The 12937-nt window shown below is 42.3% G+C and overlaps 2 pseudogenes; one reads left to right on the top strand and one right to left on the bottom strand.

Annotated features, from left to right (window-relative positions):
* Window positions 1-3129: 3129 nt before the first annotated feature.
* On the top strand, window positions 3130-8216 carry LOC136529879 (polyubiquitin 11-like; annotated as a pseudogene).
* Window positions 8217-10409: 2193 nt separating this feature from the next.
* Window positions 10410-12684, bottom strand: LOC136529564 (cinnamoyl-CoA reductase 1-like; annotated as a pseudogene).
* Between the last annotated feature and the right edge of the window lie 253 nt (window positions 12685-12937).

Here is a 12937-nt window from a genome sequence, read left to right on the forward strand (position 1 = left end):
TACCAAAGATTGTATTAAGTCGTACTCGAGTAGGGTTCGTTTTAGGCTCCGGATATAAATACCAAACCCCGGCTATTGTAAACATCAACCAACCAATCAAATACAAGTCAATTACTTTTTTGACTCTCGCCACCCCTTAGGAGTAGTAGAGTAGATCTCGGCGAGTTCTTCGGCAAGTACGGCTGCATCGATCCGATCGACCTCCACTGCTTGTTGTAAGTATCATCATGGTTTATACCTTTGTTCGTATGGCTGCATTGATCCGGTCGACCCCCACTGCGGCTCTGGTATAAGCTAGTTATCGACTCTTGTCTAATTCAAGTATGGCCTGTGTGATTCTGCCTCTCACCCCACTGCTTGAATTGGATCAAGGTCAAGTTATCGGCTCTATCTTAGAATGACAGTCTTTGGTATATTCATTAAGTTACCGATATTGCTTATTGCTTTCATTGCTTATCTAATTACAACAATATCACTCTTCCCAATTGAGATTGATTTGGACCGGCCTTATATCTTGTTTAACTCACCATTTGCTAATCTAAAACTGATCTAATCTATATCTTAAGCGATGAGTTATGTTTTTATCGGCTGTTTTGCATCAATCTTAATCGTGCATAGCGTGCGGTTAAGGCATGTTCGATCTTGAGTAGATCTATCAGTTAGTGAGAACCGTTTCATGGCCCGTCATCATGGCCTATGGGATTCTGCCTCTCACCCCACTGTTGGCACCGTGGAGTGGGGATCGTTGGTTGATAGACCTGTTCCTGAGAAGACATGACCTTAACTGTGTGCTATGCCTGAATTGGCTGTTTAGCCAATATCGAATGTTTTCATGAATAGTTCACATCACGAGATCGTTGAAGTAGAGATAAGTTGAAAAATGTGTTAGCCCCATGATCTTGTTATTGTATTACGGCCTGCATGATTCTGCCTCATGCCCCACTGATATTAGTAATGAGTTAGGGTCATCGAGTCTATTATTGTTTCTACGGCCTACAAGATTCTGCCTCATGCCCCACTGGTCATGGCGATAGATGAGATCTAACATATTCATTAGATTTATCTTTATTAAATGATTAAGTGATGCTGAATTGTTTCTTTATATAAAAAGGAGTTCGGTTACTCGTAATCATTGGCTCAGTATGGACCGATCATCATTGATATCTTATTGCCATTGATTAATATTCGTTAAAATGATGTTTATCCTGAATGACAACTGATTCTCCTCACACGACCCTATAAGCTCTAACTGACTTATTCTTATGAATATACTGGAATCGGCTATTTAGCCGATTTCCTTTCATATCGGCTCTCACAGCTGTACATTCGGGACTGTCTGACAACACCAGCAAGTTTCGCCCTTAACTACTGATGAATTTTCTCTCCTTGTCAATTACAGGGTCAAATTGACTGGCACGCCTCGGGAGGATTGCGTAGGATCGACCACCCCTGCGCTGACGCTAGGCGGATCTGCTCCATCGAGCGGACCCTTCCGACTTACTGCGTGTGTCCTTGGCACGGGATGAAATCCTTGCACATGGTTTCCATTTTAGCAAGCAAACTTTTATAAACATCTTGTGAGCTATCTAACTTTTCTTTTAATTTTTTATTTTTCTTTACAAGTTGCTCATCATTAATTGTGCATGCATTTGTTGTTGCACTAGCCTCAAGTTGCTCAATTTTAGTAGATAGTTCAATATTGAGATTAGCAAATGTCTCATATTGTTCAAGCAAGGTTTTATATGCTTCTTGTGAACTATCTAGCTTTTCTTGCAATATTTTTAGCTTGTTTTATTGGCTAGTGCAAGCCTTAGCATATTTATGATTTTCTTACACAAGTTCATTAAGAGAAGGCATTTTATCATCACTCTCACTCTCAATAGAGGACGAGCTTTCGTTACCTTGTGCCATAAGGCACACACGAGAAGAGCTTAATGATGAGTGCTTGTGGCCTCGCCTCTTGTGATGGTCTTCTTCTTCACTTGAAGAATCATCCCATGACCTTATTGATGTGAGGGCTTTGTTCTTGCATGCCTTCTTCTTTATCTTGGGTGTGGGCTTGTTTGGACAAACTTCCACAAAGTGCCCCAACTCACCGCATCCATAGCATCCTTTCTTTCTTTGCTCATTTCTTTGATTGGTGAAGATGAAATCTTAAATTTAGATGGGCACACCCTTGACATTGGGCCTTTGGATCATCTTCTCCACCTTATTGATAAGTTTGATTGATTCTTCATCAAGGTCGGAGGTGGAGGAGGAAGATTGATCATCATCACTTGAATCTACATCATCATCATCATCCTCATCTTCTTCTTCGTCTTCACTTGAGAAGCTTGAGCTTGAGCTTGTCTCAACTTGCTTGCCCTTCATCTTCTTTTTCTTACTACATGCGAGAGCTTTGCCTTTGCTTGATGACGAGGCTTCTTCTTGATCCATCTTTCGTGACATTTCAAATGCCACTATCTTGCCAATGACTATGGCTGGGGTCATGGTGCTCAAGTCCTCCATGTTGTGAAGGATGGTGATGATGCTTGCATATTTCTTTTGTGGTAGCACGGAGATGATCTTCCTCACGATGTTTGCATCATCTAGATTTGTTAATCCTATTGAATGGAGCTCATTGATAATTAGATTCAAACGAGAATACATATCACGAACAAGCTCATCATCATTCATTTTAAAGGAATCATAATTTTGTTTAGCTAGACAATGTTTTTGCTCACGGACATTAGTTGTGCCGTCATGGAGCTCTTGGAGTTTTAACCAAATTTAATGTGCCGTATTTAAAATGAACACTTGGTTAAACACATCCATGCTAAAAGATTCAAACAAGCAATTTTTAGCTTTAGCATTGAAATGAATTTTTTTTCTTCACTCTTTGTGGGTTTATCAGGATTCTTAATGGGTTTCATCCGGTCACGAGTGACTCTCTAAACACCCAAATCTACCGCATCAAGGTGACAAGCTATTCTAGCTTTATAGTAGAAGAAGTTAGTGCCGTTAAAGTGCGGAGGCCTAAAGGTATCCATCTCAACCACTCTAAATAGCGTTGGCTCAACGGCGGTGAAGCCAAAGGTCTAAATTGAGCCAACTGGTTCTGATACCACTTGTAAGGGACCATAACGCCTAAGAGGGGGGGTGAATTAGGCAACTTAAAACTCTAACTCTAAACTATGGCCTCTTTTTCTATCTTTATCAAAAAAAAACCTATGCAAAAGATAAACTATCTAAATATGCAACTACGGTTTTGCTAGTGTGTTGCTATCTCTACCGTAAAAAGGAGTTATGCAACCTAGGTTCCAAACCTATCAACTAGCCTATCACTAAGCTAGGAAAGTAAAGCACAAACCAAGATTGCAATATAAATGCGGAAGCTAAAGAGTAAGGTAGAGATATGCAAACTCCCGTTAACGACTTCGGTATTTTTACCGAGGTATCGAGAAGCGCGCAAGCTTTCCCCTAGTCCTCGTTGGAGCCCCTCGCAAGGGCCAAGCTCCCGGTCGGATAATTCTGTGGATAGCTCCAGGCCTTCCCCATGTGTAAGTGGGTCACCGGTTAAGCCACTTGTGGCAAAGCCTCTCCCAGACTGCTCCCCGCCGTCTTCACTATCTAGCTTCCGGTCAAAACGCCGTGGGCCTTGTTCCCTCCGGTACACGGTAGCAGCCACACCACAAACGCGGTTAATGTGATCTCGCAAGACTACAACCCCTCTGATGTATAACAATGGTGCGCGCAAGCACCGAGTGGTAAGAGATATGCAAACCTCACTAAACACTAGGCCTAAACCTAGAGCAAGCGCATAAGCGGTGGTCTAATCAACCTAAGCACTTCGCAAAGCACCTACGCTAATCACCTAATAAATCACTAAGCACTATACAAGTGGAGATCACTAAAATGGTGTATCAACACCCTTGGTATGTTTTCTCAGCTCTCCACACTCAAATGGCCGGTTGGGGGTCTATTTATAGCTCCACATGTGAGAACTAGCCGTTGGACCCGAGACCCAACTTTCTGCTAGTGACCGGACACTGATCACGTCCCGATCAGATGCGTCCGGTCCTGCCGACCGTTGGAGCGCGCGCGTTGATCGGACTCCGGGCCGAGTCTGGTCTCACTCGATCGGACACGTTCGGTAGCGCTGGCGCCGCTCTGGAACCTTTCTGGACATGATTGGATGCTACTTCTTGGTGCGTCCGGTCATCCTGCCGTCGCATCCGGTCACGCTGAAAACATTGCAGTGACGAAGAACAGTGTCATCTGTGCGTCCGGTTATTGCTTCGCTCACTGTCCGGTCACATCTGCTGACGCCTGCTGTTGCCGAGCAACTGATCGGACGCGTCCGGTCCTCCTAGGGCCGCGTCCGGTCACCTCTGCCGAGCTCGTTTCTTCGCGATCTTGCGTCCGGCTTAGTTCCCATCTTCGTGCTTGGACTTTGCTTGATATCTTAGGTCTTCTCTCGTGCTTCTAGGGTCTTGCTTATGGTGTTGATCGTGGGATCATCATGTCGCTTTCGTCCAAGTCACGTCTTGCACCTTGTTGAACTACAAAATAATTACTTGCAAATTCATTAGTCCAATTTGGTTGTGTTGGTCATCAAACACCAAAATCCAAAGTAAATGGGCCTAAGGTCCATTTTCCTTACAAGAGGTTTGCAATGTTTTTACCTTACACAAACTATGTTAACTACGCGATCCCTGATTAGTTTTCTCCTCTAGTAGCATCCACCTTTCGTATGCTGTGTTGACAATGAGTGAAACTGTGTTTATGGCGTATCTCTGCTGTTCTTTCAAAATTTTGGTTAGAACTTCCCCCCTTCCCTCTGCAATTTCATAGTTGTTTCTTATTTGACAGTAGCAGGTAATTTAAAGCGTCTTGAATAGGTTGTAACATAAAAAACTTACTGGAATAGTGGAATTAGTGCATAATTCCTATATAACTACAACCACAAACTGTTTCTAAGAATAGATGCACTGAATTCAATTACTAGTTTACTAAATGAACTGGTTCATAAGTTCAGAGCAGAACTGACCTAATATAAAAATTAGCCTACCCAATCAATTGAGCATAAAGTATACAGTTACATACTATGGTACAAATAACTCTATTAGCTATAGCCTATAGAAATTTTGCCAACATTTTTCTGTGCGAGCATTTTCTTCCAATCCCCATATCATTTATATGATAGATTTCTGTATGCTGAAAACCTGTATGTAAAGAAAATGGCATACAAACATAAGACCCGCTAAAAAGTAGTTCTGAATTGTTTTCTATGGCGGCAAAAATAAACTATTGAGCTGCAACGAAGCAAGATATCCTGAAGCATACAGCCTGCAGTTGTAAGAAGAACGTTGATATGATTTAATTATCATGCCCAGCTCTTTTGGTGAACAGAAGTCAACCTTATCCAGCAACTTCTTCAGCTTTTCTTTTGCTTTTTGATATCCCAATTCATGTCATCGTTCTGCTGTCCAAATCATCTTCCATGATACAATCTACACAAAACATTGCGATATTCATATACTAGTGCTCAAGCACAGGCCAAGCTAAATTAGTGTTACAACAACACAAACTAACCTTTGGCAGCTTTCTCATCCTCAGTGTCAGAATAGTATGGACACCCAGGATCCTGCATATCCGAATCAAGCAGTCGGTTATAAAAGCAAGTAGTGACCCAGCTGTGATTTACTGATACATGCATAAACTCTTCCACGCAAAACCTTCCAGCAATGGAACAACAGATGCTGTTATAATGTGGGGATGCTAAAACTGGTAGGGCGCATCATTATTCGTAAGCTTGGTAAGCATGTGAACAGGACAAACAAACATACCTCAGAAAGATAACCATCACTGTTAGATCAGCATCTAGTTCAGCATCATCCTCTGGACACTCCAAGCCATGGATCAAAGTAGCATCATCATCGTTGGTGACCCTACAGGAAAAGCATTTGAGCTTAGTTATTTGAAATGTTAAATAGAGGAAGGAATATGGCGGCCGAATTAGTGCAAATCATTCTCCTGGTTATTAACAAACTAGGTTGGTTCCATTCAGCTAAAGGCAGAGAAGCTTGGACAAATCATGAACATATAAATTGTTACTCCCTCTATTGCAAATTTTAAGACATTTTGGGTTTTGTAGATACATAGTGTTTGCTATGCACTGTGAGTACAATGTCAAGTGGAATTCTTGGATCGTGATGTACATTGCTTATAGTGATTTCAATATGGATTTAAGTATTTGTCTTGTTTGTAGGACCCTGAATTTGCAAATTTCCTCGAAAAATGGCAGTTGGAGTTGGAGAGTTACAGAAGGAGTAAGTATTGGTAGCTGTTCCTTTTGACTTCTACAAAATGCAGATATACTTTTTGCATGTTCTGTTTACATTGTTGTTCCTAAATAAATTTGATCTCACTAGTTTAATTTTGGGAAAAAGTCTACATAACTCCCCAACTATTGCAACTCGACTACTTCACCCCCAACCTATAAAACCATGTATTTAACTCTCTCACCTTTGCAAAACCGTAGTGGTTTTGCCACGCTGGCATGCTGAGGTAGACTTTGATGCTGATGTGGACGATGGACAAGTGGGACCCGCTTGTAAGTGGCGCCCCTTCTCTCACGGATAGGTGGTCCCCACCCGTAATCCCCTACCTCCAGTTCCTTCTACCTTCCATCCATGGCGGGCGAGGGATCAGCATCCATTGCTAAATTAGCAATGTAACTAGCACATTGGCAGTTGGTAACTTGGTATGAATGAGGTGCTGTTTCTTCTAATCCATGATTCATATAATCTTGTTCAATCGTTACTTTTAGTTAATTTGTTCTTGCCGAGTTCAGTTTTTGGCTTGTTGCCGTCAATAAAAGCCGTGGTATTTCTGTTCTGGAACGAAATCCTGTAAATATAATATAGTTTGGGTTTGACTCAAAAGATCAATTAATGTATTGTATCAAAATTAAGAGGATTAAATCATTCGAATCATGTTGCCTCAGAACATAATCCTGCAGATGTCATAGTGTTATGTTTCAATTAATAGATTATTTGGTGTATCATCTAAATTATGGCGAAATCATTACTATAGTGTTACCTCAGAACACAGTCCTGTATATGTCATTCAGGTTTCAGTTCAGTTCGATAGATTAATTAGTGTGTTATCAATATCAAAATTAAGAAGTTTAAACCATGCCTGTCATAGTGTCATGTTGCCTCTTAACACAATCCTGTAGGTATGGTTTGGTTCAAATTCAATTCGTGGATTAGCGTATGCTCAAAGTTGAGATGATTATTGCTTCAAAAAAAAATGGTTGTTCCTTCAAAGAAAATTAAGATGGTTAAATCTTGCTTCACATCTTCCCTGCCTATTTTACCTTATTGATTGATCCGTTTCTGATCACTTTAGTCAGAAGGATATGTATGAATTTTTGGAAGTACTGCTAAACTTATTTCTTGTTGATACACCGACCCCTTTCAGATTGTAAATGCTGAATCCTGTTTCTATATTTTCTGTGCCTATCTCCTTATGGTAGCTTACCATGTGATTTTTGTCTCTGCAGATGCAGATCTTTGTGAAGACCCTCACTGGCAAAACCATCACCCTCGAGGTTGAGTCCTAGGACACAATTGACAATGTCAAGGCAAAGATCCAGGACAAGGAGGGAATCCCATCGGGTCAGCAGCATCTGATCTTTGCTGGCAAGCAGCTCGAGGATGGGCGGACGCTGGCTGACTATAACATCCAGAAGGAGTCTACCCTCCACCTTGTGCTCAGGCTCAGGGGTGGCATGCAGATCTTTGTGAAGACCTTGACTGGAAAGACCATCACACGATAGACAATGTGAAGGCCAAGATTCAAGACAGGAGGGAATTCCACCAGACCAGCAGCGCCTCATCTTTGCTGGAAAGCAACTTGAGGATGGCCGCACTCTTGCTGACTACAACATTCAGAAGGAGTCCACCCTCCACTTGGTGCTCCGCCTCCGTGGTGGTATGCAGATTTTTGTGAAGACACTGACTGGCAAGACCATCACCTTGGAGGTCGAGTCATCTGACACGATCGACAATGTGAAGGCAAAGATCCAGGATAAGGAGGGCATCCCGCCAGACCAGCAGCACCTGATCTTTGCTGGTAAGCAGCTTGAGGATGGCCGTACCCTGGCGGACTACAACATCCAGAAGGAGTCTACACTCCACCTGGTTCTGCGCCTTCGTGGTGGCCAGTAAGGGTCTGGGCGAGTTGGGGTTCTGAGTTCAGTTTGTCGCGTCTGATGTGAGGTCAAGTCTCTTGTGTCCACGTTTCTGCTATGGTCAAGTCTGATAGTTTTCTACAAAACATATGCTGCCTTGCTGTGTAGCAGCTTCATTACTGCAATGGATAAGTAAACATGGTTTTGTTACATAATTTGTTTCTGTCATTTTGCGTTTTATCTGATCTGTTGATTTCGCTGTGTTCATGGATTGTATGTGTTCTTTATATGCTGACTTGCTGAGTGACAAGGGTTATCTGTCACACGATAGGTATCACCAGAAATTTGACCTTCAGATAGTCTGAAATGAACACAAGAGTTCCACTTAAATGAATACTCTGTTTGTTTGAAATTAGTATCAATGCACAGCCATTTTTCTGTAATATTGGTTTATGAGTAAACCAACAGATTGTTTGAGAAACTTCTTTTTTCCGCCATGGTTAAACCGAATTTCATTACTAGGGTAACGAAATTAAAGAGTTTTTGTTTGAGAAACTATGGACGCACACTTGTATCTGAATCTCAGTGTAACTATTTATATGTGTAGAAGAAAATAGACTCCTTCAATGAGTAGTATACTACTTATCAGGCTGATTTCCTGTCTTTGCTCTATGTTTCTGAACTTCATGTGTAGCATTACATTATGGTAAGGATGAAAACGGAACGGAAATATCCCGAACCGAACCGCATCGTTTTCTATATTTAATCCGATCGAATCCGTATTTTTTTGTTCGACTTTACCGTTTTCGCTTTCGCATTTCAGATGTTTCGTATTTCAAATGTAAAAGTAGAAAACGGTTTAGACATTTTTCGACCGTTTTCTACTTTTCTACTTTTAATTTGAAATATTCCGAATTGAAAATTCGGTTTAAACCGAATTTGGCCAACTGCACAGGTCATACAGCCCAATTACAGGTTGTTCAGCACGCAGCTGCGTTCTTTCTACTGGTGGCCAGCTGCCCTCTCTTATAGACGGCGTCCAGCCTCATCTCTCTTCACCTCACGAGATGGTGCTAAATGTCAGGAAACCAGCAACATCTACACGAAAGCCCATCTAGGCCATAGCCCATCAAGCTCATCGGTTTAACCCCCACCTGCAAAGTTAATCATTTGATAGTTTTTGCATCAGCTGAATAAATCTTCGTTACTCAAAAGAAAAATCTGAATAAATCTTTAAAATAAAATACTACATCTATTCTAAAAAGATTAATAAAATTATTCTGACTCAGTTCGAGTTCATGTTTCTATAATATGCACTTGGTAATTATTATATGCACTTGAACTTGATCATGTATGCACTTAGTCATACACTTGGTCTATGGGTCGGTATTCCATATTGAGTTTTCGTATATCGACCGTGTTCGACATAAATCCGCTCGAATTGGTTCGTTTTCGAAATTCTCGATAATTCGTAAGTTCGCGTTCGTTTTCGTGTCCGGTTTTACTGTTTTCGCTTTCGTTTTCGTATTTCAAATGTAAAAGTAGAAAACAATTTAGGAGTTTTTCGACCAGTTCCGACCGTTTTCATCCTAACATTATGGGCAGGACGCGAGGACTGTTTTAGACAAACATAACACATGAAGTTCAGAAACATAGAGTCAGTTATCGGAAACCCCTTATGGTTGTTACCTTTTTGTTTCAGATCTGTAATAAGTTTATGGACTTCATGTGTCTAGGAACCTATAGTCCTCAAGTTCTGCCCATATATAATGCTATGGTCAGTTATCAGATTTCAATATGATCCTTGCAAATTTATGTAGTGTTTGCTTGTGCCAACACATCTGCTATTCGCCGCTTCTTGGAAGCTTCTTGTTATCTTGTTTCAGATATTAAGATATGCGATTTAGCAATGGCTTGGAGGGAAGAGCTTCTCAGATACCTGCAGCCCAAGTATTACTGAACTTTCAAGACTTGCTGAACCCTAAACCTGAAGGTTATAAAGTTGCAGTTTTGCAGTTTTTTTTTTTGTGCACTCCTGCAGACAATGTTCTATTTTCGAAGGAAATTATATCTTGTGACGTGCTTATTATATTGTCTACCAAAAGGGTCCCACCATCAATATTTGCAATATACAAAATAACATGATGATTACTCAATAATAATAAATTCTTAATTCTTATTATAGATGACTAAATGAGAAATAACTGCACATGACATTAGAAAATAAAAACATTATTTTCTTGCACCCGTCATCTGAAGAATTCCACCAGGGATACGACTGAAAGAAAAAAGAGAGGAGCGGGCATCGCCCATGCTATTTCGTATTGGGGATACAGAACTACACATACATATAACAACTTAATTCCTCAGAAGCTCACTACTTTGTAAGCAAGTGTACATAGTACTCTATGAGAGATTTGTGCAAGCAAATTCTTCAGAAGCACATGACCAACTCGACTTGCATTGGGTCATCCTCATACGCCCACATCTCCTTCAAAAGCCGAGGGCAATTTTTAGCCACACGCTCAAGTATGTCATTATCAGTGATCAGTTGCCATGACCGCTTCGAGAACCGGAGGATCTTCAAGGAACTCAATGCAGGCATCCCTAAGCGTATGGCACTGGTGCTGTGCAGCCAGTCTCAATTTCTTGGTGACAGTATTCACATTGATGTCACTGCTCAGTATCTCCTCGCAAATCAGCTTGAGCTCCTGCATGTGTCGAACCTATCCGCGGCTGCCAGCAAACGCTCAGCCATGGTAGACGACTCTTCTGGCCCCGTCGTCATCTCCGGCAACGAATCTGTGTACACAAAATGTAGCACGCTCTTGAACACCTGAGGTAGCATATCGTCGATGTGTCTGTGTATGCAGCAAGCCCCTGCTGCCGAGGTGCCCTCTCCTGCGAGCTCCGCCTCAAACACCGGCGACTTGGCAGCAAGAACACACCTGTGGACGCTGAACGCCTCGCCACCGACTTGGAACGTGACGACGGGATCCAACGAGTGAATATTCGATACTGATCGGGGGCTCGCCACCCCTTCTTATATATGGTGGGGTTATAGATAGAGTCCTGATCGGTTTACATGTGGGTTTCTAAATACATATTGTTGTGCCTTGTCTTTCGAGTAGATGAGGTGCCCCACCTAGGTTGGGCTTCTCGTGTAGCCTGTTTGGTGTACTCCGTCTCACATGGGCTGTTATCTATGTGATGAGGTAGCCTGGGTAGATATCATCGACATATAAATAGTTGTTTTTGCTTGGATCACAACACTCAATATTTTGAATTCATTATATCACAGAATTATAGTTGTATTATTTTATAAATATAGATTGTAAAAAATTAATTAGCAATATTAATATGATATAATGTTTCAATAAAAATATATAAACTTACTTTTGAAAAAATAACTTCAAATATTTATTATCATAGAGTATTAGTATCCCTTAAAGTGAGTTGTTGGTGTGTTTGCTATGTGTTTCGTTAAGGGAATATTTTCACACGCTTGGTAAATAATTAAAATAAATATTTATCCTAATATATACATATTTACTTGGTCTACATGGTGGAACATATCATTATGCTTACTCTTAAATTAACAGTTGTAGAAGTTTTTAATTTAGAAATATATATAGCATATTTTATAGATTAAATTAATTTTCATAATAAATGATATTAGTATTTACATGTAGAGTTGAGAGATATTTTTGTTTCTACATTATAGCGTCTGAGATGAATAATTTAGATACAAATTAAATGTTTCCTCGAGTTGAGGGATGAGAGGAACAGGGTGCATGTGAAGCTTTTACTGTCACCTGAGTGGTTCTGCAGAATTCGACATCAGACCAACAAGCTTCGTCCATGACCTCGTCCTGGGGCCAGGCAGGGTTCACCATCACGGCGGACACGGACGACACCACGACGACCCTCTTGACCTTGGCCTCGGAGCACGCCTTGAGGACGTTCATGGTGCCCGTCACGGCCGGAGCGAGCAGCTCTACCTGCAGCAACAAAGATTGAACAGACGCATGAGAAAGCCGAGGGAAGAAAGAGGGCAGCAGCGGGAAGGGCGAGCTGAGCTGAGCTCAGGTGTGGTGCCTCGGGGTCACCGACTGGGTAGGTGCTGGGGACTGGGGACGCGACGTGGAAGACGCCATTGCAGCCGGCGATGGCCGCCGCCACGCTGCCGTAGTCCAGCAAGTCGGTCGGCGCAGCCGGTCGGCGGCGCCGTCCATCGCCGCCAGGTGCGCGTTCTTGGCGTCACCTGCGCACCACGCACAGATCGTCCAACATGTAGTCATGTACGCACGCACACGCCAGTTCACCGGGAACAAGAAGACAAGCAGTGATTTCGTACCCGGATCGCGGACGGTGCCGTGGACCATGTATCGGCCGCCGGCGAGGAGGCGCTCGACGAGCCATGAGGCCACGAAGCCCCCCGCGCCGGTCACGCACACCGCCGTCCTCCTCCCTGCTGCGCCTTCCATTGGTACCAATCACGAACTTACGGGCTCGTCTTGTTTCCTTAGACTGATTCGGGTGTCGAGAGGATTATTACAGTACTTGTTGCTATTGTTATTAAATATACGGCCGGCCAATTGGGAGATACTCCTATTGACCTCGTGCAAATTGTGGCTGTTGACAATTTGGAGCTAGTCGACGTCCTGATTCCTGAACTACGAGGATATAGCACACCGGTCGGGCAGAGAACTCGAGGGGATCCTACGTGCATATAGTACTTTCACCCTGTTCGTTTGT

The sequence above is a fragment of the Miscanthus floridulus genome, chromosome 19 (genome assembly GCF_019320115.1).
Source record: "Miscanthus floridulus cultivar M001 chromosome 19, ASM1932011v1, whole genome shotgun sequence".
In the NCBI taxonomy this organism is placed as follows: Eukaryota; Viridiplantae; Streptophyta; class Magnoliopsida; order Poales; family Poaceae; genus Miscanthus; species Miscanthus floridulus.